The 22,749-nt window shown below is 37.0% G+C and overlaps 1 non-coding gene across 1 annotated transcript; it reads left to right on the forward strand.

Moving 5' to 3' along the window:
* The first annotated feature begins 20,029 nt into the window (after window positions 1-20,029).
* LOC122436236 lies at window positions 20,030-20,214 on the forward strand. The gene has a single exon (XR_006267986.1). It is a non-coding gene; the product is annotated as a U2 spliceosomal RNA (small nuclear RNA).
* The last annotated feature ends 2,535 nt before the right edge of the window (window positions 20,215-22,749 follow it).

Here is a 22,749-nt window from a genome sequence, read left to right on the forward strand (position 1 = left end):
ATATACACACTACTTTGTTAATCCATTCACCTCTTAATGTCCATTTGGGTTGTTTCCATAGAGTAGCATTTTTGTGGAGATATATTTTCATCTTTCTTGGGAAAATATTAAGGAATGGGATTGCTGGGTTACATGTAAGTATATGATTACCTTTCTCACAAACTGCTAGATTGTTCACTAAAGATGCTGTACCATTTTACCTTTTACAAACAATAGCTAAGACTTTCAGTTGTTCTGCATGCTTTTCAACACTTGGTCTTGTCAGCCTTTTGAATTTTAGCCTAAAAGGTGTGATTTTAATTTGCACTTTCCTGATTAGTAATGACTTGAGCACATTTTCATAGGCCATTTGTGTATCTCCTTTTGTAAAGTGTTGGTTTAAATACTCCATTAATTTTTTGTTTTTACATTGGGTTGCTCAGCCTTTAAATTTTTAAGATTTTTTTTATATATTCTTGATATGGAATTTTTATTCTAATCAACAAAAAAGATAATAAATGAAGGTTTAGATGGGTACAAAGCAAGAATTTGGTGTTGAGACATTTTGCTTAAAACCAGAATCCTCAAAAGAAGGGTTGCATATATAGTGAAAGACATACTCCACCAGCTCAATAAAATGGCAAGAAAAATTGACTGAGCCTTTTGTCTCTAAATTGGGCTTACCTGGTGGCTCAGACAGTAAAGCATCTGCAATGCGGGAGACCCAGGTGCGATCCCTGGGTCTGGAAGATTCCCTGGAGAAGGAAATGGCAACCCACCCCAGTACTCTCACCTGGAAAATTCCATGGACTGAGGAGCCTGGTAGGCTACAGTCCATAGGGTCGCAAAAGTCAGACACAGCTGAGCAACTTCACTTTCACTTTATCTCTAAATGTAAAACAAATCTCATGAGGAAGTGAAAATTCAAGATGGTGTCATATACCAATTTAGAACAGAAATGTGCCCTCCTTACTGATGCTGGATTTTTTAAGTTGAGATATTAACCAAAAAATTAGTCCTGAGCCAGTAATACCCCTGGAGTGACTAGAATAAGCAACCAGAAAACCACTCTGTGTATGTTTCAGTAACTCAGGCACATTAATTCCTACTGAAAAAAAAAAATGCTAAAGATGTTGAGAAGATTTTTTTTAAAAAAAATGAAGATATGATTCATCACAAAAACTTCATATAACAAAAAAATGGCAGGAAATATGACATGAAAGAGGAGGAATGGGTCACAAAATCTTTGAATTAATACAAAAAAAAATCATAAAGGACACTACAAGGAAAGAACACTATTCTATGGAGGAAAAAAAAAAACAACTGTCAGATGTAAAAATAAACTGAATGACTTTTATAATGAGAAATATAGCTTTGAGGCCTATGATCTGCCTGACTGGGAGGTGAGTTTAGATGGTCTTTAAAATCACATTTATTGCTACCATTCTTTGATTCCACAGAGTGGCTGCCATTTTCAGATTCTGTCAATCACACCAGGTGGATGGAAGAGGTATATATATATGTTCTGCCCTTGCTTGTTGTCCCACAGGTTGAAGACATGAAACAACACAGTTTTGACCTGCAACACTAAGTTGAGCCTTGTAAATACCTTATTTACATATGAGAAGGTGGGAATGAGAAAATACATAACAAGGAAGAACAAGTCTCCTTAGAAATACTTAAAGTGATAACAATCTTCTCATCCTACCTTTGAGCCAATGCTTGAATTCTTTCATAGAATTTCATTTCATAGTAGCCTGGCAAGTAGTAATTTAGCCTCTGCTAGCCTAGCTCAGTGACAGCAATTTCACCACCTCCAGCAGCTTTCAATTTCATTTTAGAACAACTTTATCAGAATACTGTCCTTATACTGAGACAAACCCAGCTTCCTTGTTATTTTTCCAAAGTTTTTCAGTTCTGCTGTTTGAAGTTATTCAGATCAACCTTAACTTCACTGTCCAATGGCATATCAAAAAGTTATACCCACTTAACATCCAAATAAAATGCCCCAGTTCCTTTTACTAGTCACCAAGTGACATAACTTGAGTTCTTTGATCACTCTGATCACTTTTTTATTTTTAGCTATGATCCATAGTCTGTTTTCCTTAAAAGTGACAACCAGAACTAAATACAATTTCCATCTGTAGTCAGCCAGTGGAAAAGTAGGATTGAATATTTTAAGATATATGAAGCAAAAATATGAGAAATGAAAAGTTTAAAAATAAAACAGTCATGATAGAGAATTCAATATATCTAAGAACCCAGCAAATCAAATAAGCAAACCAGAAAAAGAGTAACAGTGACTTCAAATACTATAAATTAATAAGACTAGCTTAAAATATCAGGGTCAAGAATGTTATTCTACAAACAAGTAATAAAAAAATTTTTATTTTTCAAAATGCATTCAACATTTACAAAAAGCAAACAGACGGGACCTTTAAAAATCTACTATACAACTTTAATAGAACTGGATACTAATAACAAAGAATAAAGAGTTCTAGCCATTGGGAAATGTAAATACTCTATTTGGAATGACTGAAATTAAAACAAAACCTAAATTTCATCTGTAAACTGTTTACAAATTAATAACACTAAGAAGCCTATATATGAAATTCAGGCAAAGCTTGCTCAGATAACTACAGAATTAAAAGACTTTTAAGGCTATATTAAAATGCGAAAATAAATGAACTAAGAAGTCAAATTCAAGAATTTCAAAAAATCACAGTACGATAAATTAAAAGAAGGAAGGATTTGTAAACTAGGAAGCAAAATAAAATAGCAAAGACTAGAAATGATGAAACCATTAACTAGTACTTCTAAAGGACTGATAAAAACTGCCTGCCTCCTGAAAATATGAGAGAAAAGAGAAACTGCAAATATGCAACATGAGTCAGAAACAAGATTTAATGATAAGAATGGAGATTTTAAATATTATATAACCATATTTATTCTAATAAATTTGAAAATCTTCATGAAATGAACAACTTTTCAAGAAAAACTATCAATATGCAAAATTAACCAAGGAAAGAAAAAATCTTTAATAAAACAACACTCACTGAAGAGAATAGTTTGGAATTCAGATGTCCTATCAGAGAATGGAAGGATTATCTATCTAATATTAAAGGAAAAAAATGTTTTGTGTAATTTAACTTCCTTGGTGGCTCAGATGGTAAAGAATCTGCCTGCCAATGCAGGAGGACCCAGGTTTGATCCCTGAGTGAGGAAGATCCACTGGAGAAGGGAATGGCTACACACTCCAATATTCTTACCTGGAGAATTCCATGGACAGAGGAGTCTCATGGGCTAGTCCACAGGGTTGCAAAGAATCAGACACGACTGAGTGACTAACACTTTCACTTTAAAACATAATAAAAGTGAGCTGCACAATTTAATTCATGAAGTTAGCAAAACCATAATACTGAACCTTAAAACGTATAACATAAACTGAGGCCAGAACACACACAAGCATGGAAGCAAAAATCTAAAATTGCAGGGTCAACCCATCAGAATATTTTAAAGTAATTCACCATGACCAAAATTGGTTTACTTCAGAAATGCAAATTGGTTTAACTTCTGGATATCTATTAATGTATCATCAGTCTGATAGAAGTTGACAGGCCATCTGATAAAATTCAACAAGCATTCATGATTGTAAAATAATAAAATCTCCTTGTCTGTTAGAAATTAGAGGGTACCTGCTTAACATTGAAAATGTATCTATCAAAACCAACAGCTGCCCATATCATTATGGTGAAGGGTAAAATGAGAGGCACTACCATCATCAATAGAATAGAATTGAAAGAGACTAGACAATAAGCAGTAAGGGGCAGGGCTACCATTGTATTTGTTGCATCTAGCATAGGACCTTATCAGGTTTCTAGACCTTATCTAGTTTTCCTCTGTCTCACTAGCTTCTCATCTTCCCAGTTCTGTTTCCCTTGGACACTTCATGGTCTTTATATATGCTCCCTAGGTGACATCACGGAGAAGGCAATGGCACCCCTCTCCAGTACTCTTACCTGGAAAACCCCTTGGACGGAGGAGCCTGGTAGGCTGCAGTCCGTGGGGTCACTAAGAGTCAGACACAACTGAGCGACTTCACTTTTACTTTTCACTTTCATGCACTGGAGAAGGAAAAGGCAACCCACTCCAGTGTTCTTGCCTGGAGAATCCCAGGGATGGGGGAACCTGGTGGGCTGCCGTCTATGGGGTCACACAGAGTTGGACACGACTGAAGTGACTTAGCAGCAGCAGCAGCAGGTGACATCATCCAGTCCCATGGCTTTAAAGATCTTCTCATTTTGCTATTTAACACTTCTAGAAAAGAACTATTGGCCTTTGTCCTTAATATGCACTCCTCCTCAAGCCGCCCCCATCTCAGTAAGTGGTGCTACTGTACAACCAGTCATTTAGGCTGCAGATCTATGCGCCTGCCATCTGTGCACCCTAACTTGCCACCTATTAACTGTAACTAGTCACCTATCAGCATGTTTCACTGTCATAATACCAAAATGTTTGCTGAGTCCAATCAGCTTTCATATTAGCATTGCTTACAACCTAGCATAAGCCACCAACCTTTCTCACACTTGGCCAATTACAAAACCTCAAATTAGTCTCCCTGTCTCCACTCTAGATTCTCTATTGACATCCACTGAGCATCCAGAGTATTCTTAAAGTTCAATTTGTATCTTGCCCTTGCTTACAATTTTCCAAGGCTTCCCTGTAGTTAGAAGGGCACCGAGCACCTGCACCCCACCTCCATGACCCTAAAGTCTACCTCTTTCACACTGACCAACCACATCCAGCCACAGGAACCTCCAGATGCCTTCAACAAGACAAGCTTGTTCAATCTCAGAGTGCCTGCACTTACTGTCATTCCGGCAACACTCTTGTACCAGATTTTCATATGATTGCCTTTTCCTCTTACAAATCTCATTTCAAATGCTACCTCCTCTGAAAGGTTTTTCCAATTACAAATCAGCACCTTCTAGCTCATGTGCTCAGTTGGCTCAGTCGTGTCCGACTCTTTGCAATTCCTATGGACCTGAGCTTGCCAGGCTTCCCTGTCCATGGGATTTCCCAGGCAGAATACTAGTAGATTGCCTCTTCCTTCTCCAGGGGATCTTTCTGACCGATCAAACCCAAATCTCTTACAACTCCTACATTGACAGGTGGGTTCTTTACCACTAGTATCACTCACAGTCTCTATTGTGATACTCAATTATATTTTCTTCATAATCTTCATATTAATATGCAAATCAATATTTCCTGTTTACTTATTTGTTGGCTGCTTCCCTCTGTTAGAATTTAAGTTCCTTCTAAGGTGAAAGTGGAAGTAAAAGTTGCTCAGTCGTGTCTGACTCTGTGAGACCCCATGGACTATACAGTCCATGGAATTCTCCAGGCCAGAATACTGGGATGAGTAGCCTTTCCCTTCTCCAGAGGATTTTCCCAATCCAGGGATTGAATCCAGGTCTCTCACATTGCAGGCAGATTCTTTACAAGCTGAGACACCAGGGAAGCCCAAGAATATTGGAGTGGGTAGCCTATCCCTTCTCCAGTGGATCTTCCTGACCCAGGAATCAAACTGGGGTCTCCTGCATTGCAGGCAGATTCTTCACCAGCTGATCTACCAGGTAATGCATGCATTAAAGGAAACATTTTGTGTTTTAATCAGCTAAGTTCCCTTGTGGCCTTGTGCATGTATTCTTTGATATGACCTTTAAAGTCATTTGGTCAATAAGAAAAATATTGTTGGAATTTTATTGGAATTGCATTAACCTTATAGACTAGAATATAGTAGGCACTTAATGAATCCTTTGAATAAGTGAATGAGAGAATTTATCAAGAACACAGGGCTGAGAATTATCATTTTTATTCAATACTGTCTCAGAAGTTCTAGAAAAATGCCATATGATAAATAAAAGCACTAGAGATTTAAATATTCCAGAAACAAAATAGTAATTAGTTAAAATGATATGATTATCTTTCTAGACATTCCAACAGAATCATCTTAAAACAATTAAAACTATTAAGAGGCTCAATAGGGTGGCAAGTTACAAGTTATTTTTAAAAATCTCTCCTATATACTGGTAATAACCAGACAGAAAATATTGTGAATGTAATATTGAATTTTCTTTAGTGATAAAATGTATACAATAGTTAGGAAAGAGACTTAACAAAAATATGTAAAATGTATATGAAAGGAATTACAATTCTTTACTCAGGAATACAAATGAATACTGAATAAATAGAAAGTTATACCATGACGAAGAACTAAAAAGCCTCTTGATGAAAGTGAAGGAGAAGAGTGAAAAAGTTGGCTTAAAGCTCAACATTCAGAAAACTAAGATCATGGCATCCGGTCCCATCACTTCATGGCAAATAGATGGGGAAACCGTGGCTGACTTTATTTTTCTGGGCTCCACAATCACTGCAGATGGTGACTGCAGCCATGGAATTAAAAGACACTTACTCCTTGGAAGGAAAGCTATGACAAACCTAGACAGCATATTAAAAAGCAGAGACATTACTTTGCCAACAAAGGCCTGTCTAGTCAAGGCTACGGTTTTTCCATTAGTCATGTATGGATGTGAGAGTTGGACTATAAGGAAAGCTGAGCGCTGAAGAATTGATGCTTTTGAACTATGGTGTTGGAGAAGACTCTTGAGAGTCCCTTGGACTGCAAGGAGATCCAACCAGTCCATCCTAAAGGAGATCAGTCCTGGGTGTTCATTGGAAGGACTGATGCTGAAGATGAAACTCCAGTACTTTGGTGACCTGCTGCAAAGAGCTGACTCATTTGAAAAGACCCTGATGCTGGGAAGGATTGGGGGCAGGAGGAGAAGGGGACGACAGAGGATGAGATGGTTGGATGGCATCACCGACTCAATGGACATGGGTTTGGGTAGACTCCAGCAGTTGGTGATGGACAGGGAGGCCTGGCGTGCTGTGGTTCATGGGTCGCAAAGAGTCGGACATGACTGAGCGACTGAACTGAACTGATACCATGACCCTCTATAGGAATATTCATAGTTTCAATATTGAATTGAACTGTAATTTTAATGAACCTGTAATTTTAATATAATTATACTACAAATCCCAGTAGCATGTTTTTATATTGACAAAATGACTTTAGAACCAGTTCAAAGGACAAATGCACACTGAAAGTCAAGGAACTCCTGATAGGGAAGGATAAGAATGGACTTCATCTTATCAATTATTAAAACATAAAACAACATCAGTTAAAAATCCAGCCATTGCTCATTTATATACATGGATCAAAGAAAATCTATTCCTACATAGAATAGCAAGCTCAGAAATACCAAAATATTTAATATTTTATATATGTTAAAGATGGTATTTTACTATTACTTCCCTAAATTTATTTTATTATTAAAGTGATAAAGAATCCATCTACCAATGCAGGAGATGTAAGAGATATAGGTTGGATCCCTGGGTCAGGAAGATCCCCTGGAGTATGAAATGGTCACCCACTCCAGTATTCTTGCCTGGAAAATTCCATGGACAGAGGAGCCTGGTGGGCTACAGTCCATGGGGTCACAAAGTCAGACATGACCGAATGCACACACACAAAGAGGGTATTTTAATATATTGTGGAAAGAATGAATTATATACTAAATGATGTTAGGAAAACTAATGATTTTTTTTAAAAAATCAATCCCTCTTCTTACTTCTTTAAATTTCAAAATATTAAAAAATATAAATATAAATGGCATATCACAATAATTAACTGTACAATTTAAAATGATGTTTACTATTTATAAATGGTATTTTTCACAGAACTAGAACAAATAATTTCACAATTTGTATGGAAATACAAAAAACCTCGAATAGCCAAAGTAATCTTGAGAAAGAAGAATGGAACTGGAGGAATCAACCTGCCTGACTTCAGACTCTACTACAAAGCCACAGTCATCAAGACAGTATGGTACTGGCACAAAGACAGAAATATAGATCAATGGAACAGAATAGAAAGCCCAGAGATAAATCCACGAACCTATGGACACCTTATCTTTGACAAAGGAGGCAAGAATATACAATGGAAAAAGACAACCTCTTTAACAAGTGGTGCTGGGAAAACTGGTCAACCACTTGTAAAAGAATGAAACTAGAACACTTTCTAACACCATACACAAAAATAAACTCAAAATGGATTAAAGATCTAAATGTAAGACCAGAAACTATAAAACTCCTAGAGGAGAACATAGGCAAAACACTCTCCGACATAAATCACAGCAAGATCCTCTATGACCCACCTCCCAGAATATTGGAAATAAAAGCAAAAATAAACAAATGGGACCTAATTGAAACTTAAAAGCTTTTGCACTACAAAGGAAACTATAAGTAAGGTGAAAAGACAGCCCTCAGATTGGAGAAAATAATAGCAAATGAAGAAAACAGACAAAGGATTAATCTCAAAAATATACAAGCAACTCTAAGCTCAATTCCAGAAAAATAAATGACCCAATCAAAAAATGGGCCAAAGAACTAAACAGACATTTCTCCAAAGAAGACATACAGATGGCTAACAAACACATGAAAAGATGCTCAACATCACTCATTATTAGAGAAATGCAAATCAAAACCACAATGAGGTACCATTACACACCAGTCAGGATGGCTGCTATCCAAAAGTCTACAAGCAATAAATGCTGGAGAGGGTGTGGAGAAAAGGGAACCCTCTTACACTGTTGGTGGGAATGCAAACTAGTACAGCCACTATGGAAAACAGTGTGGAGATTCCTTAAAAAACTGGAAATAGAACTGCCATATGACCCAGCAATCCCACTTCTGGGCATACACACTGAGGAAACCAGATCTGAAAGAGACACGTGCACCCCAATGTTCATCGCAGCACTGTTTATAATAGCCAGGACATGGAAGCAACCTAGATGCCCATCAGCAGATGAATGGATTAAGGAAGCTGTGGTACAATATAACCATGGAATATTACTCAGCCATTAAAAAGAATTCATTTGAATCAGTTCTAATGAGATGGATGAAGCTGGAGCCCATTATACAGAGTGAAGTAAGCAGAAAGATAAAGAACATTACAGCATACTAACACATTATATATGGAATTTAGAAAGGTGTAACGATAACCCTATATGCAAAACAGAAAAAGAGACACAGAAATACAGAACAGACTTTTGAACTCTGTGGGAGAATGTGAGGGTGGGATATTTCAAAAGAACAGCATGTATACTATCTATGGTGAAACAGATCACCAGCCCAGGTGGGATGCATGAGACAAGTGCTCCGGCCTGGTGCACTGGGAAGACCCAGAGGAATCGGGTGGAGAGTGAGGTGGGAGTGGGGATCGGGATTGGGAATACATGTAAATCCATGGCTGATTCAAAGAATAAAAAAAAAATAAAAATAAATAAATAAATAAATAAATAAATGTACCAAAAAAATAAAATAAAAAAAAAATAAAATGATGTTTACTATTTATATACAAAATACCTTTTCAGACTCCAGTTATATCTATGCTAGTAGTTTTCACCATGTCCTAATATGCCTCTTATATTTTCATCTTCCTAGTTCATATTTTTTGTCTCTGTGCTCAGTCTTCATATCTTCTCCAGAGCCATCCAACAGTTCTGTAACATTCCTTTTTATTGTTATTTGTAATTCTCCCTTTTATTTTTTGTTTGTCATAACTTAGGACAATAATACTATCAACAAGAAGAACAAGGAGGAGTTCTTGGGGAGGAGACAAGAGACTTTTAGAGGCTTGAATTCTCAGTAAATGATACCCAGCAGGACCCTGTGAGGCTCCTGGGCACAAAACTATTTCTGTGTCCCCCATTTCTTGACCACAGCAAATAGGCTTCATTCATCCTTCCTGACCTTCCCTGAGTTCCAAGGAGCAGGTTCAAATTGATGCTAATTAAGGAAGGGAGGGGATGCAGAGACCAGGGAAGAGTCTTCAGAAGAAAAGAACAGCCTTGGGGCAGGGTCCTGGTCCCCTCTCAAGGAATACACACAAAAAAGTATCTTTGAGCTGTTTGCAGAGAATGAAACCCTCACCAAGTGGGAGAAGTTAACTGTGTGCTGCCCACAAGCACTAGACCCCAGACTGGCTGGAATCAGAACGTTGATGATGCTGACGTCCACACACCTCGTCACCAACCAGTCAAAAGAATGTCCAAGAGCTGATCACGCCCTCTTTGAACCATTACTATAAAACTTCTTACTACCCCCTCCAGATGGGGACACACAGTTTTGAGGGCATTCACCCACTGTGGCCCCTTTGCCTGGCAAAGCAATAAAGCTATTCTTTTCTACTTCACCCCAAACTCTTGTCTCTGAGATTTAATTCGGTGTTGGGTTACAGAGCCTGGATTCAGCTTCATAACCTCAGTAGGGAATAGGAGATTGTGCAAAACACCAAGAGGTCAAATATATTTCACTGTCTTTGGTGATAGGCCCTATTTCACCATCTAAATAACACGGCTATCATCAGAGACTTGATCAAAGGCTCTGCTGAAATTAATATGTACTGAATTCATTGCACTACACTGATCTAAGAGTAGTTTTTACATGAATTCATCATGTTGAGGAATATCTGTTTAGAAGTACTTATTTGATACAGAATTTAATACTGGTCTCAGCAATAAGGAAGATATCTAGAAAGAAAAGAATATCAGCAATTAATTTTACTTTAAGTCAGGACTAATGAAAACTGTGCCATTTTTATTCTCTGCTCATGTAAGAAACAAAGGAAGGATATTTAAAAGCTCACTAATTAAAGGGCAAACAGCTTATAGTCCCCTCTTTAAAACCATAGAATCAGAGTTTTCATGTCACTAACACTTAGATATTATGCAGATAAAATATTAAGAAATTAGAAGAAGCTGACTCAAAAGAATATATGGATCTTATAAAATTCCAGAGAAACATGTCAATGTTTTTGAACACACAGGAAAATGCCTAAAGGCAAACCAGGTGGCAGAAAATTATTTTTGGAAAAAAAAAAGAACATAAGTTGCAAGGAAGTGGCCATTTACTCTCAAAGGGTCAAATCAAAATAATATGGAATGTTTCCACATGTGTTTTAATGATTCACTAGTTAAAGTAAGGCCGAGTGTTCTTCTCAAAAATTGCTCCTGGGAATATTACATGTTTAATTTAGTCCAGTTGAGAAAGGTTATAGCATGTAGTCCTCAATTTGAGTGACTACATGCACTGTTAAAATTTTGTTTTGGCTCAAAGTAAGGAATGGTTTTGATTGCAAATGATTCAGTTAAAATACTTTCCTCAGTGAAAACAAAATGATCAACTTCTTGAAATCTGAAGCAGCTGATTGGGGGACGGAATGGTTGCTGCTGGTTTCTGGAATGATGTCAACCAATCAGCAGGGCTTCCTGAGAGCTGAGTGAGAGAGTAGTCCTCATACCAGTCCAGGGATTTGTGAAGAAGCATGTATACATGTATTTTTTAACACATACACATAAAGAACTACAACCTTATTTTCTGGCTGAACAACCACCATGAAAACTGTGACCAATGGCTATTATGTAGGTAAATGTGCATTTAGTTACATGTACATTAGGTGGGAAATTTAATCTGTGTAAATGATAACCCAGAACATCCCTATTTAAATTATGTTAATAAAACATAATGCCATGTATGGAGAAGACTGCTATGGTTAAGGTTGAAAAGCCAATTGCCTACTAAATGCCATATGTTTATTGTAGCTCAAATTAATTTCTCCCACCTCCATGAAGCTGTTCTGAAACAGCTATAGCAAAGACAATTTCTTTTAAGCAGAGAGTTGTCTAAGTTAAAAGGTTGGAAGTTTTAAAAGAAAATAAGCTAGCATCTGGATTTTTAAACAATATACCAAATTTGTTCAATTCCTCTTTTAAAGTATATTTGAATGAGGGAAGCACCTACTTTTTATAAAAATTACATTATCCTAAAGGCAGTCTGTTGCAAACAAGAATCACAGTGACCTCTAGTTTTTATTCTTTACAATTACTTAAATTTTTAAAATTGTTATGTTTTCTGATTTGTCTAGTTAATTCTTACTAAGAATTTCAAGTTTGCTTTGAAAGATAACAGATACTATGAGATGAGACAATCTATGAAAGCTACAAATACTGGCATGTATGATGCTTTCAAACTGTCATAGGTCAATGACCTAACCTGGACTAAATAAATCTTGTTTTAAGGCATCAGTACTTGAAAAAGCTAAATAATTCGGGACCCCTTCCCTGAAATGCAAAACAAACACTTCAAAAGCATTATTCTTTACTCCTGGGTATCAACGTGCTGGTTTAATGAAAGAAGAAATGGACCCAGGGTTCTAATAAAGAATTGCTAATTGGTTGCTAGTTCTTGGTTTGTAATTGTTCTTTATGTCTAAGTATTCTATACATAAGGACACTGTGAGTGTGACTGCTCACTTGTGCTTGCTTTTACACTCACAATAAGGGAAGAGTATCTTAATTTACCTACTTAAAAAATAACTGTAATACATAGTGGAACTATTATGTAAACTTGTTTTGTATTTTTCAAGTCTCCTGTAAATGTGTTATCATACCTTCACAATTTAATAAAAATAAAAAAATTTTAAAAGTAAGAAGAATAGAAAATACTCACATTGCTCTTATCCAACAATCGACCAACTAGCACCCAACATAAAATCCTTGGTTCACAAAGGAGCAAACACTAGCTATTATCAAGACAATCATTTTTCATGATTTTTTAACAGTAGAATAAAATGTGTTGGCCTAATCTGGAAACCAGAGTGAAGTCTATGTTGTTTTACTAAAAGTTCTCAGTGGAATTACCCTCTCCAGAATTATTTTCCATCTAGGATCAAAATAAACAGTTGCCCTTAGGACCAATGGTATAATTTAGAAATCTCATCTCACTTCTCTCAGGGATCTATAAGTAAAGCCCATGAATAAACAGCACATGCTAACATAACTACATCTACAAGTGATTCTGATTCGGGCATTGCCAACACACAACCCTGAAGTCATCATATCACTGAACCACTAAAGAAGTGATTCCTAGCCAATGAGGATTCTCTCTGCCCCCTCTCATTCAACATGTACACATACACAAAGCAGACACCACTCTACATACTCTTTCTCATTTCTAGAACTTTGATGATTCCATATACACTAATGAAATACAGGTATCTATGCCCATGTTTGTCATGCTGTAATATTCTTACTACAGTATTGTTTGGTTAATCCTAACCAATTCAGGACTGCTTTTTGATATTATTCAGAATCACAACTGTAGCCATACAAAGCTTACTGATCTAATATATACTCATCTGACAGATAAATAGAAAGGAGGATATAAATTTGATAAAAATCTATATATTGGCAGCAATCCAGGCATCATTTATTTTAGGACTCATCACAGGATCAGACTATATTATTTTAGCACATTTGCTTTCCTAGACACATAAATACTTTGCAAATAATGAAGACTGTAATATGTCTGTGTGTTTAATCTCAGGGTTATTTACAATGAAGTCAAATTTTAAAATTAACAAATGATTTAATAAAGTACATGGATTTTACAAATAAATGCCATTTTAATACAAACCTTTTTCCAAATGTAGTCCCAAACTTGAGATAACTGCAGTATAATGCTTAATGCTCCATGTTCTAGCTTAAGGTGACCTAAAATTGTGTTTATAAATATAGTAATAATATAAACATATAGACTCACAAAAGATAAATGTCAAAAAAACATAACTGGAAAGAAAAGAACTGCTTAGGTGGAACATAGTCCCATATTTTTACTGTTAAAATGTAGTAGAGATAATTTGGGCTTCCCTGATGGCTCAGTGGTGAAGAATTCACTTGCCAATGCAGGAGACACAGGTTTGATCCCTGGGTTGGGAAGATCCCCTGGAGAGGCAACCCACTCCAGTATTCTTGCCTGGAGAATTTCATGGACAGGGGAGCTTGGCTGGCTACAGTCCATGGGGTCACAGGAGTCAGACTCAATTTAGCAACTAAAACACCAACCACCACCACCATTTAATATGTGGTTGAGAGACCCAAGAGTTATGTTTTTCCCAAAAATATCCTCATTTGCCTTCTATGCTGCTCTGTATCAATCATAATTCACTCATCATTTGAAAAATCTTTATTGTGTATTTCAAACAGAAGCAAATGTAGTGGTGATTGTTAGTCCCAGTAACACGGGAAATTAGACTTTAATGTCCATGTAGGAGAAGGAGGTAAGTCCTAGTCTCTATGAAGAGCAAGATGGCACTGAGACTCAAAGAAATCCCAGAACAAGGGACTACACCTTTGGTGAAGAGATTAGCAAGAAAAAGTTTGCCCATCGGTAAAGAAGTTTAAAGAGGAAGATTCCTCTGCCAGAGTTCTGCATCTCATAAAGGTTTAAGTTCAAATTTCACAATCTACATGGGCTAGAAACCCTCAAACTGGGAAAATAACAATAAATATTTGTCCTACAATGGTGATATCCTGGGACTCCTGGCAAAAGCAAAAATACTTTGGAGTAATACTTCCATTACCCCAAATCCTGGCATCACAGAATTCTCATGAGATACCAGGAGATGGGGGAGACAAGACAAAATCTCATCACCATCAGTGAGAACTGGCAATAATACAGCAGAGAAATGAAAACCCAATAACCTAACAGACTAGCAATCAGTAAGAATCTTTAAAGTACATGTATTTAAAGTTATGAATTCCCCTAAATTTTTAAAAGCCATAAGAAATAAATATCATGACAAAAAGGTACATTAAAAAAAATGAATTAGAATTTTCAGAAATAAAAGTTATCAAATTAATCAAAAAGAAGCAAACAGCATTTAAAAAAAATAAAAACAGAAAAACAAGATACAAAGCAATAGAGATTTTTATATACTATATATGTATATGTAATATAGAGAGATTTATATATATTATACATATATATGTATATGCAATATAGAGAGATATAAAGAAATAGAAAATATTAGAGGTTAAAGGGGCTTCCCAGGTGATGCTAGTGGTAAAGAATCTGCCTACCAAGACAGGAGATGCAAGAGATGCAGGTTTGATCCCTGGGTCAGGAAGATCTCTTGCAGGAGAAAATGGCACCCCTCTCCAGTATTCTTGCCTGGAGAATCTCATGGACAGAGGAGCCTGGCGGGCTATAGTCCATGGGGTTGCAAAGAGTTGGACACGACTGAGCATTAAAAGACTTGGAGGTTAGAGGTTAAAAGACTTGAAGAGTGTAACTAAGAGGTCCAACATGTATCCAATAGTAATTCCATAAAAAAGAGGCAAGTTAATTCACTGCCACCACCTTGGCCTACCATCATTGCTGCCTTTCCACAGGGCTCAAGGATTCTCTTCTGAACACTTTGAAGAAGCAGTGCTGTAGTCCTATAGGTTGGTAGGGGAGCAGTGGAGATCCCCCCAAGAGACCCTGAGAGAGTTGCCATAATTTTCATCTGTTCCTCACCCTCCAGCAGTGCTATGGTGCTGCCATAATACTTCCATACAAAGGCCACATCTGATGAGCCACTTCTGACTTTTGTCTTGAGGGAGGTGGAACAAGCAATTTTCCTCTCCAGGCATTGTGAGAGAAGCAAGAAGTGAACCCAAAAGCTGTCTCCTGTAAGTATCGGTCCATCACTGCATCTGCTGGCCCTAGCTCCAGTCTACCATCACCCAACCAACAGCTTTCAGATTCCCCAGGGAGGGCCCACAGATTTTTCTTTTAGTCACTCTGATCCAGACTTGCTTCCATTTCTGTGGCTTGTATAGGTCTGAGTTTGGGGGAGGGAACTAGCCACCCGTGCTCCTTCACCAAGTTTGAAAACTTGTAACTTGCTATCTCTTATTTCATATTATTTTATATTGTTTGTTGCAGTGTATTTAAATGCAGTTGTCACCCTGCTAAACATCCTTGTTTATTTCAAATGTGTTTCTGCAGGTTCTTCTATGTCTTTTCTAGGTAGAAAACCACATCAACTGACAATGGTAATTGGGCTTCTTCAGTTACAATCTTTGCATCTTCTTTTGCCTGAGCTGTCACAAATGGATGGCCTAGGACCCCATTACAACACTAAATGAGAATGGGCAGTCTTATCTGGACATCATGACTAAGCAAGCCCTTGCTATTCTGTACTACCCTTTATTGGGATAGGAAATTCCCTTTAATACCTATTTTGCTAAGAATTTTTTTTAATCATGAATTGTTGAATTTTATTAAATCTATTTTCTTCCTCTACTGAGATGATTGTTTCCTCACTTTTTTATGTGCTAATGTGGTGAATTACATTATTAGATGTTTCCAATGTTGAAACAACCTTGCATTCCTAAAATAACCCAACTTAGTCATGACATATTATGAATACTGCACATTGTTATTTTCCTTGCTAATAACTTGTTTACAGTTTTCACATCCATATTCATGAGTGAGGTTGCCCTGTAATTTTCCTTTCTTACACAGTCCTGATTTAGTAATGGGTAGCCAGGTTACACCTGCCACATAAAATGAGTTGAAGAATTTGGGGGGAATTTGTGAAAGATTAGATTTATCAGTCCCTGCCATGTTTGGTAGATCATCTGGACCTTGTGTTTGCAATAGGAATTTTTGCATTTAATGATTCAACTTTTTTTTTAATGGCTATAGAACCACTGATGTGTTTCTGACTCACTCTTGGTAACATTTTTCTAGTAGTTTGTCCATTTCACATAAATTTTCAAACTTTCTGGCACTTGTAGTTATTTGTAGTCTCCAATTTATTGCTTTTTTGTATCCTCTTTCTTCATCAGTCTTGCCAGAGGTCTGTAAATTTTGTTATTCTTTTAAAAAATACAATATATGGCTTTTGGCTACTACATGTTTTTTCCTGTTTAATTCTGCTTTCTGTATTTATTTTCAACCTGCATCATCTGAGCTTACTCTGTTCTTTTATTAACATCTTAAATTGGAGGCTTAAATCATTTTACTTTTTCTCATTTATTATACATATTTAAGGTTATAAATGTTTCTCTATTATTTTAGTTGTATGACACAAATTTTTATATATGTAGCATTATAATTATGATTTGGTTTTATTTTATATCTACTATGATTTCTTCTTTCATGCACAAGTAATTTAGAGGTGCTATTAAATGTAAAAATCTAGTTCCTTTGCAACTTAATTCTACTGTGATAGGACAATGTGGTCTAGGAGATATCAATTCATTAATATTTGGTAAGACATTTTTAGTAGTCTAATATGAGACCAATTCACATATATTTTTGAAGAACACAGAATACATTCTTCAGTTTGGAGTATAGTTTATATTTTTGCTTAGTTGATTAACTATTCAAGGAAAATTATTTGTTGACATAATGCTTTATGTATTTGAAGCTATGCTCTTAGCAGCATGCAACTAAAAATAAGCCATATTTTCCTGCTGAGCTCACCCATCTATTAATTATTTATTAAAGGTAGTGAATTTATTCATATCTAGTAATACTTTTTACCTTAAAATCTATTTTGGCCAATATTCAGAGAGCTAGATCTTGTCATTGGTGTTTCCATGGTATGTTTTTCCACCCTTTGACTTTCAAGGCTCAACATTTTTTTTTCGAGATAGATATGCTTCTCATGATTTACCTGGATGATTTTTAAAAATTCAATCTTGCTCTTTGAACTGAAGAGATTAAAAGATTAGACCATTTACATAAAGTTTGTGATACACATATATAGTCACATATGGAGTTCACAATCTTAGGCTGTCCTTACTATTTTTCCTGCATTTCTAATTCCTCCCCATCCCCTTTCCCCTTTTTTCCTTAAAAACTGATTTTGTTTTTTTTTTTTCTTTCTAATTTTTGGCAAAACAAAGTTTCTGTCTTAATCATTTAGTGGTCACTCTGGATAATAAAGGAAACATACTAAATCTTTCAAAGTTTAAAGCTAATCAATCTCCTTTAAAATTGTTTTCCAGTTTTATTCAGTGAAAATTGGATGTATTTAAGGTGTTTAATGGATTTGATATGCATGTACACTGCAAAATGATGACTACAATATCCTTCCTTCTCATGGACAATGCAACAATTCTAAAATACCCCAAGTTCAACAACACGCTGCAAAAATTTCACTAATATTTTCCAATATTATCATTTTACTTGGATTTGAATTGCATAAATTACACATTATTATCACGGTTTTACACCATATTGTTCTATATTCACATATTTACCATATCTCGCCATTTACTCTGAATGAATGGGAAGCCACTGCAGAGTTTTGCATGATGACCAAAGACGTATGGTTCTAGCTACCATCATCTCTCACCTGGATTCCTGTAACAGTCTCCTAACAGGGCTCTCTGCTTTTACCCTTGTCCCTATAGTCTTCTCTCAGCAAAGCCCCCAACAAAATCTTTCACGTCTTACGTTAGATCATTCACCCTCCTGCTCAAAACGTGTAATGAGTTTCCATTTAGCTTACAATACCCTGATGTAGTTCTTACTTGCTAAGCCATGCCTGACTCTTTGTGACCCTATGGACTGTAGCCTGCCAGGCTCCTTTGTCCATGGGATTTCCCAGGCAAGGGTACTGGAGTGGGTTATCATTTCCTCTTCCAGGAGATCTTTCTGACCCAGGGATCGAACCCAAGACTCCTGCATTGCAAGTGGATTCTTTACCACTGAGTCACCAGGACTTACTTGCTATATAATCCAACTCTTACAATGCCCTACAAAACCCTATTTGATATTGTCTTACCACTGTAAGAGAAAGGCCTAACTACCTACCTTGTTTGAAATTGTAATCCTTCTTCCCCCAGCAGTCCCACTACTCCTTACTCTGTTCTAACTGTATTTCTTCTCATAGCACTTATCACCTCCTTAGACAGTCTCAGTTCAATCAGTCTCTCAGTCATGTCCGACTCTTTGAGACCGCATGAACCGCAGCACACCAGACCTCCCTGTCCATCACCAACTCCCAGAGTTTACTCAAACTCACGTCCATTGAGTCAGTGATGCCATCCAACCATCTCATCCCCTGTCGTCCCCTTCTCCTCCTGCCCTCAATCCTTCCCAGCATCAGGGTCTTTTCCAATGAGTCAGCTCTCCACATCAGGTGGCCAAAGTATTGGAATTTCAGCTTCAACATCAGTCCTTCCAATGAACACCCAGGACTGATCTCCTTTAGGATGGACTGGTTGGATCTCCTTGCAGTCCAAGGGACTCTCAAGAGTCTTCTCCAACACCACAGTTCAAAAGCATCAATTCTTCTGTTCTCAACTTTCTTTATAGTCCAACTCTGGAAAAACTATAGCCTTGACTAGATGGACCTTTGTTGACAAAGTAATGTCTCTGCTTTTTAATATGCTGTCTAGGTTGGTCATAACTTTCCTTCCAAGGAGTAAGTGTCTTTTAATTCCATGGCTGCAGTCACCATCTGCAGTGATTTTAGAGCCCAAAAAAATAAAGTCTGACACTGTTTCCACCGTTTCCCCATCTATTTGCCATGAAGTGATGGGACCGGATGCCATGATCTTAGTTTTCTGAATGTTGAGCTTTAAGCCAACTTTTTCACTCTCTTTTCACTTTCATCAAGAGGCTCTTTAGTTCTTCTTCACTTTCTGCCATAAGGGTGGTGTCATCTGCATATCTGAGGTTATTGATATTTCTCCTGGCAATCTTGATTCCAGCTTGTGCTTCATCCAGCCCAGCATTTCTCATGATGTACTCTGCATATAAGTTGAATAAGCAGGGTGACAATATACAGCCTTGACGTACTCCTTTTCCAATTTGGAACCAGTCTGTTGTTTCATGTCCAGTTCTAACTGTTGCTTCCTGACCTGCATACAGATTTCTCAAGAGGCAGGTCAGGTGGTCTGCTATGTCCATCTCTTTCAGAATTTTCCACAGTTTATTGTGATCCACACAGTCAAAGGCTTTGGCATAGTCAATAACGCAGAAATAGATGTTTTTCTGGAACTCTCTTGCTTTTTCAATGATCCAGGGGATGTTGGCAATTTGATCTCTGGTTCCTCTGCCTTTTCTAAAACCAGCTTGAATCGCTTCTCGGCCTTTTGGCTAAGAGCAAGTGTAGTATCTCTTCTTATCAGTTTAATGAAACCAGCTTGAACATCTGGAAGTTCACATTTCACGTATTAGACAGTCTATAATTAACTAAGTTATTATTATATATTGTCTGTCCTCCCTACTAGAATGCAAACTCCACAAAGAGAGGGATCTCTGTTTCGTTCTCTGGCATCTTGAGTACCCAGAGTGCCTGGCATGCAATAGGCATTTAATCAACATCTGTTAAATTAATGAATGTGAATGATTTGTGGTACTCGACTATGAACAGAAAGATGTGTCCAACATCCTCGTAAGTACAGAACAATGTGCCTCCACTTCTCTTTCCTGTTCTCCAGGCTGAAACAAGGACCTAGAACTGGGAAGAAAACTGTATTCATACAAATAAGAACAGTGCTCCAGGAGATGGCAAGATAGTATGATGGGTAGAACCTTAACTTGTCTGCAAAAGTACTATTGCTTTCTTTTGGAGCCCATGAAGGTAATTATCAGGGAGACAACTAGAGTGCTGGTTCTTTTCCATTTGCCTCTTTAAATCCACTCTCTTCACACCACTCCCAGGATGCTGACCTTTGTGGATTATCAACAAGGCCTCCTTGCCCTCTGGCTTCCAGGTAAGTCTGGTTAGAGGGAAGCACCAGCAGGAGATCAGAGAACAGAGAGAATCTGAAGTGTTCATTCCCCTGCTTCCTCTCAGTGCAATTCAGCAACTCACCTACCTTTGACCATGGACCCTGTCAGGCAGGTTCACGGGCACAGTCATAGTTCTCACTGGGCTAGTAACAACTTCTTCCCCTCTCCCTTTAAGGCCCAGGGGTAGGGATGGTTTCCTGCTGTTACTAAGTATTTGACCATCCAACAGTGTTCCTTTAACCCTGCCTAGTCCTCTGTAAATACTCACTTCCTTTTTAAAAAGCATACACAAAAACTCTTCAGTTATTCCTTAGGACATGTCACCTGTGTCCTGCTGTGATCTTGATCAATATAAACAGAAAGAGCTCCAAACACATACTTTCCACTCTTTACATTTCTCTAACCATGAAGGTTTTCAGCCATATGTTCTATTTCCCTCTACCACCACTCAAATATTCTTTTGAAAATAACTCTGTAAATGCTTAGTATTTTCTACCATACCAAGGGGCATCTTGAGTGAGAAGGGAGTTTGAAGGTATTAGACACTTTTCAGCAGTCCAATTGTCATTATCTTTTTCAGTTATCCTTCCCATTTGAGGAGAGATCATGGCTCTAATTGCAGCATGAAGAGAGCATTTTGGAGGCCCTTTTTTTTTTCTTCTTCTTTTTTTTCCCCAAGGAAATCAGATTGTAAATCAAGTCTTGGACCTCCTCCACTTCCTTGTAAAGAATTTTAACAATAGTTAATCTAATCTCTTCTCTGCTGAAATACTGCAGGCACCTAAGGCTGTCAGAATGCCACACAGAGAAAATATTGGTTAAGCATTCTACTCCCAGGAGTAGGAAAAATGTGGCATTTTCTAAGTAGGATTAGGATTATTCTACTTAACAGCTTATGCTATCATCACACAAAACCTACAATTCCCTAGAATCATAGAATTTTAGACTTAGAAATATAGAGGTAACTGGTTCAGTATTTATTTTTTATAAGAAAGAATTTTTTCCCCAAAGATGTAGGAAGATAAGCAGGCAGTCACTGACTAAGCATTTCTAGTGAGTGTGTCAGGGAACCCAATGTTAGCTTTTAAATATTCTTTTAAGTGTTTATTATTAAAAATTTGTTTTCTTACATTAAATCAATCTCTTCACAACTAAAACATCCACAAATTAAAGCCAATAACACTCGTAGGAGGAAAAAGAAATCTTTACCTCATTCATGTGTTTCCTCTTTTCATTTCTAGGACTGAGCACAGTACTTGGCACATAATAAGCTATCAAAGTTATTGGAGAATTTAAATGAGCAAAATACTTAAAAGCCACTTATCAAGATCTCCCCAAGTCTTTAGGACAATCATGCCCACTTCTCTTAATTTCCAATTGATGGCTTCTAAATACATTATAATTGATTGCATTCATTTGGACAAATTCAATTTGTACATGAACATCTAAAACTGTGATAATCAGGATTAACAAATAGCTCCAGAAGTTGGTTGATAAGACAATGGCCAAATCAGTCTATTCTTTTTTTTTCCCTTTATTTAAGGGAATGCATTTCTGTTAATGGAATGTAAGTGTGTGTTAGCATGTCTGATAACCCCACTACCGGCTCACACAGAACTCGCGCTTAATTAAAACAACCAGATTATCTATTACTTCACTAACTTTTCAGACTGTTGCAGACAATGAGAGTACAGGATGAATAAGACAAACATACTGTTACGAATGTGCATTTTTTTCAAAGCTTGAAATCATTATCATGATTAGTAAAAAGTACTATTTAAAAAATGAAGCAAAGAGTTTAAAAGGGATTAAAAAGAAGCCACAATAAATTGAGGTTCAGGGAAGACCTCTTTTAGCAGATGATATTTGAACAAACATCTGACATATATAAAGTAAGAAGCCATGCAAAGATTGGAGAGAGAGCTTCTGAGGCAAAGTATTGCGTTGGCCTAGAAGTTTATTCTGGAATCCGAACGAATTTTTTGGCCAACTCAATAATGGCTCTGTTATACCAAACATTTCAATACTTGAGAAACAAGAGGCCACTTGAGCTGGGAAAGA

The sequence above is a fragment of the Cervus canadensis genome, chromosome X (assembly GCF_019320065.1).
Source record: "Cervus canadensis isolate Bull #8, Minnesota chromosome X, ASM1932006v1, whole genome shotgun sequence".
NCBI classification, from domain to species: Eukaryota; Metazoa; Chordata; class Mammalia; order Artiodactyla; family Cervidae; genus Cervus; species Cervus canadensis.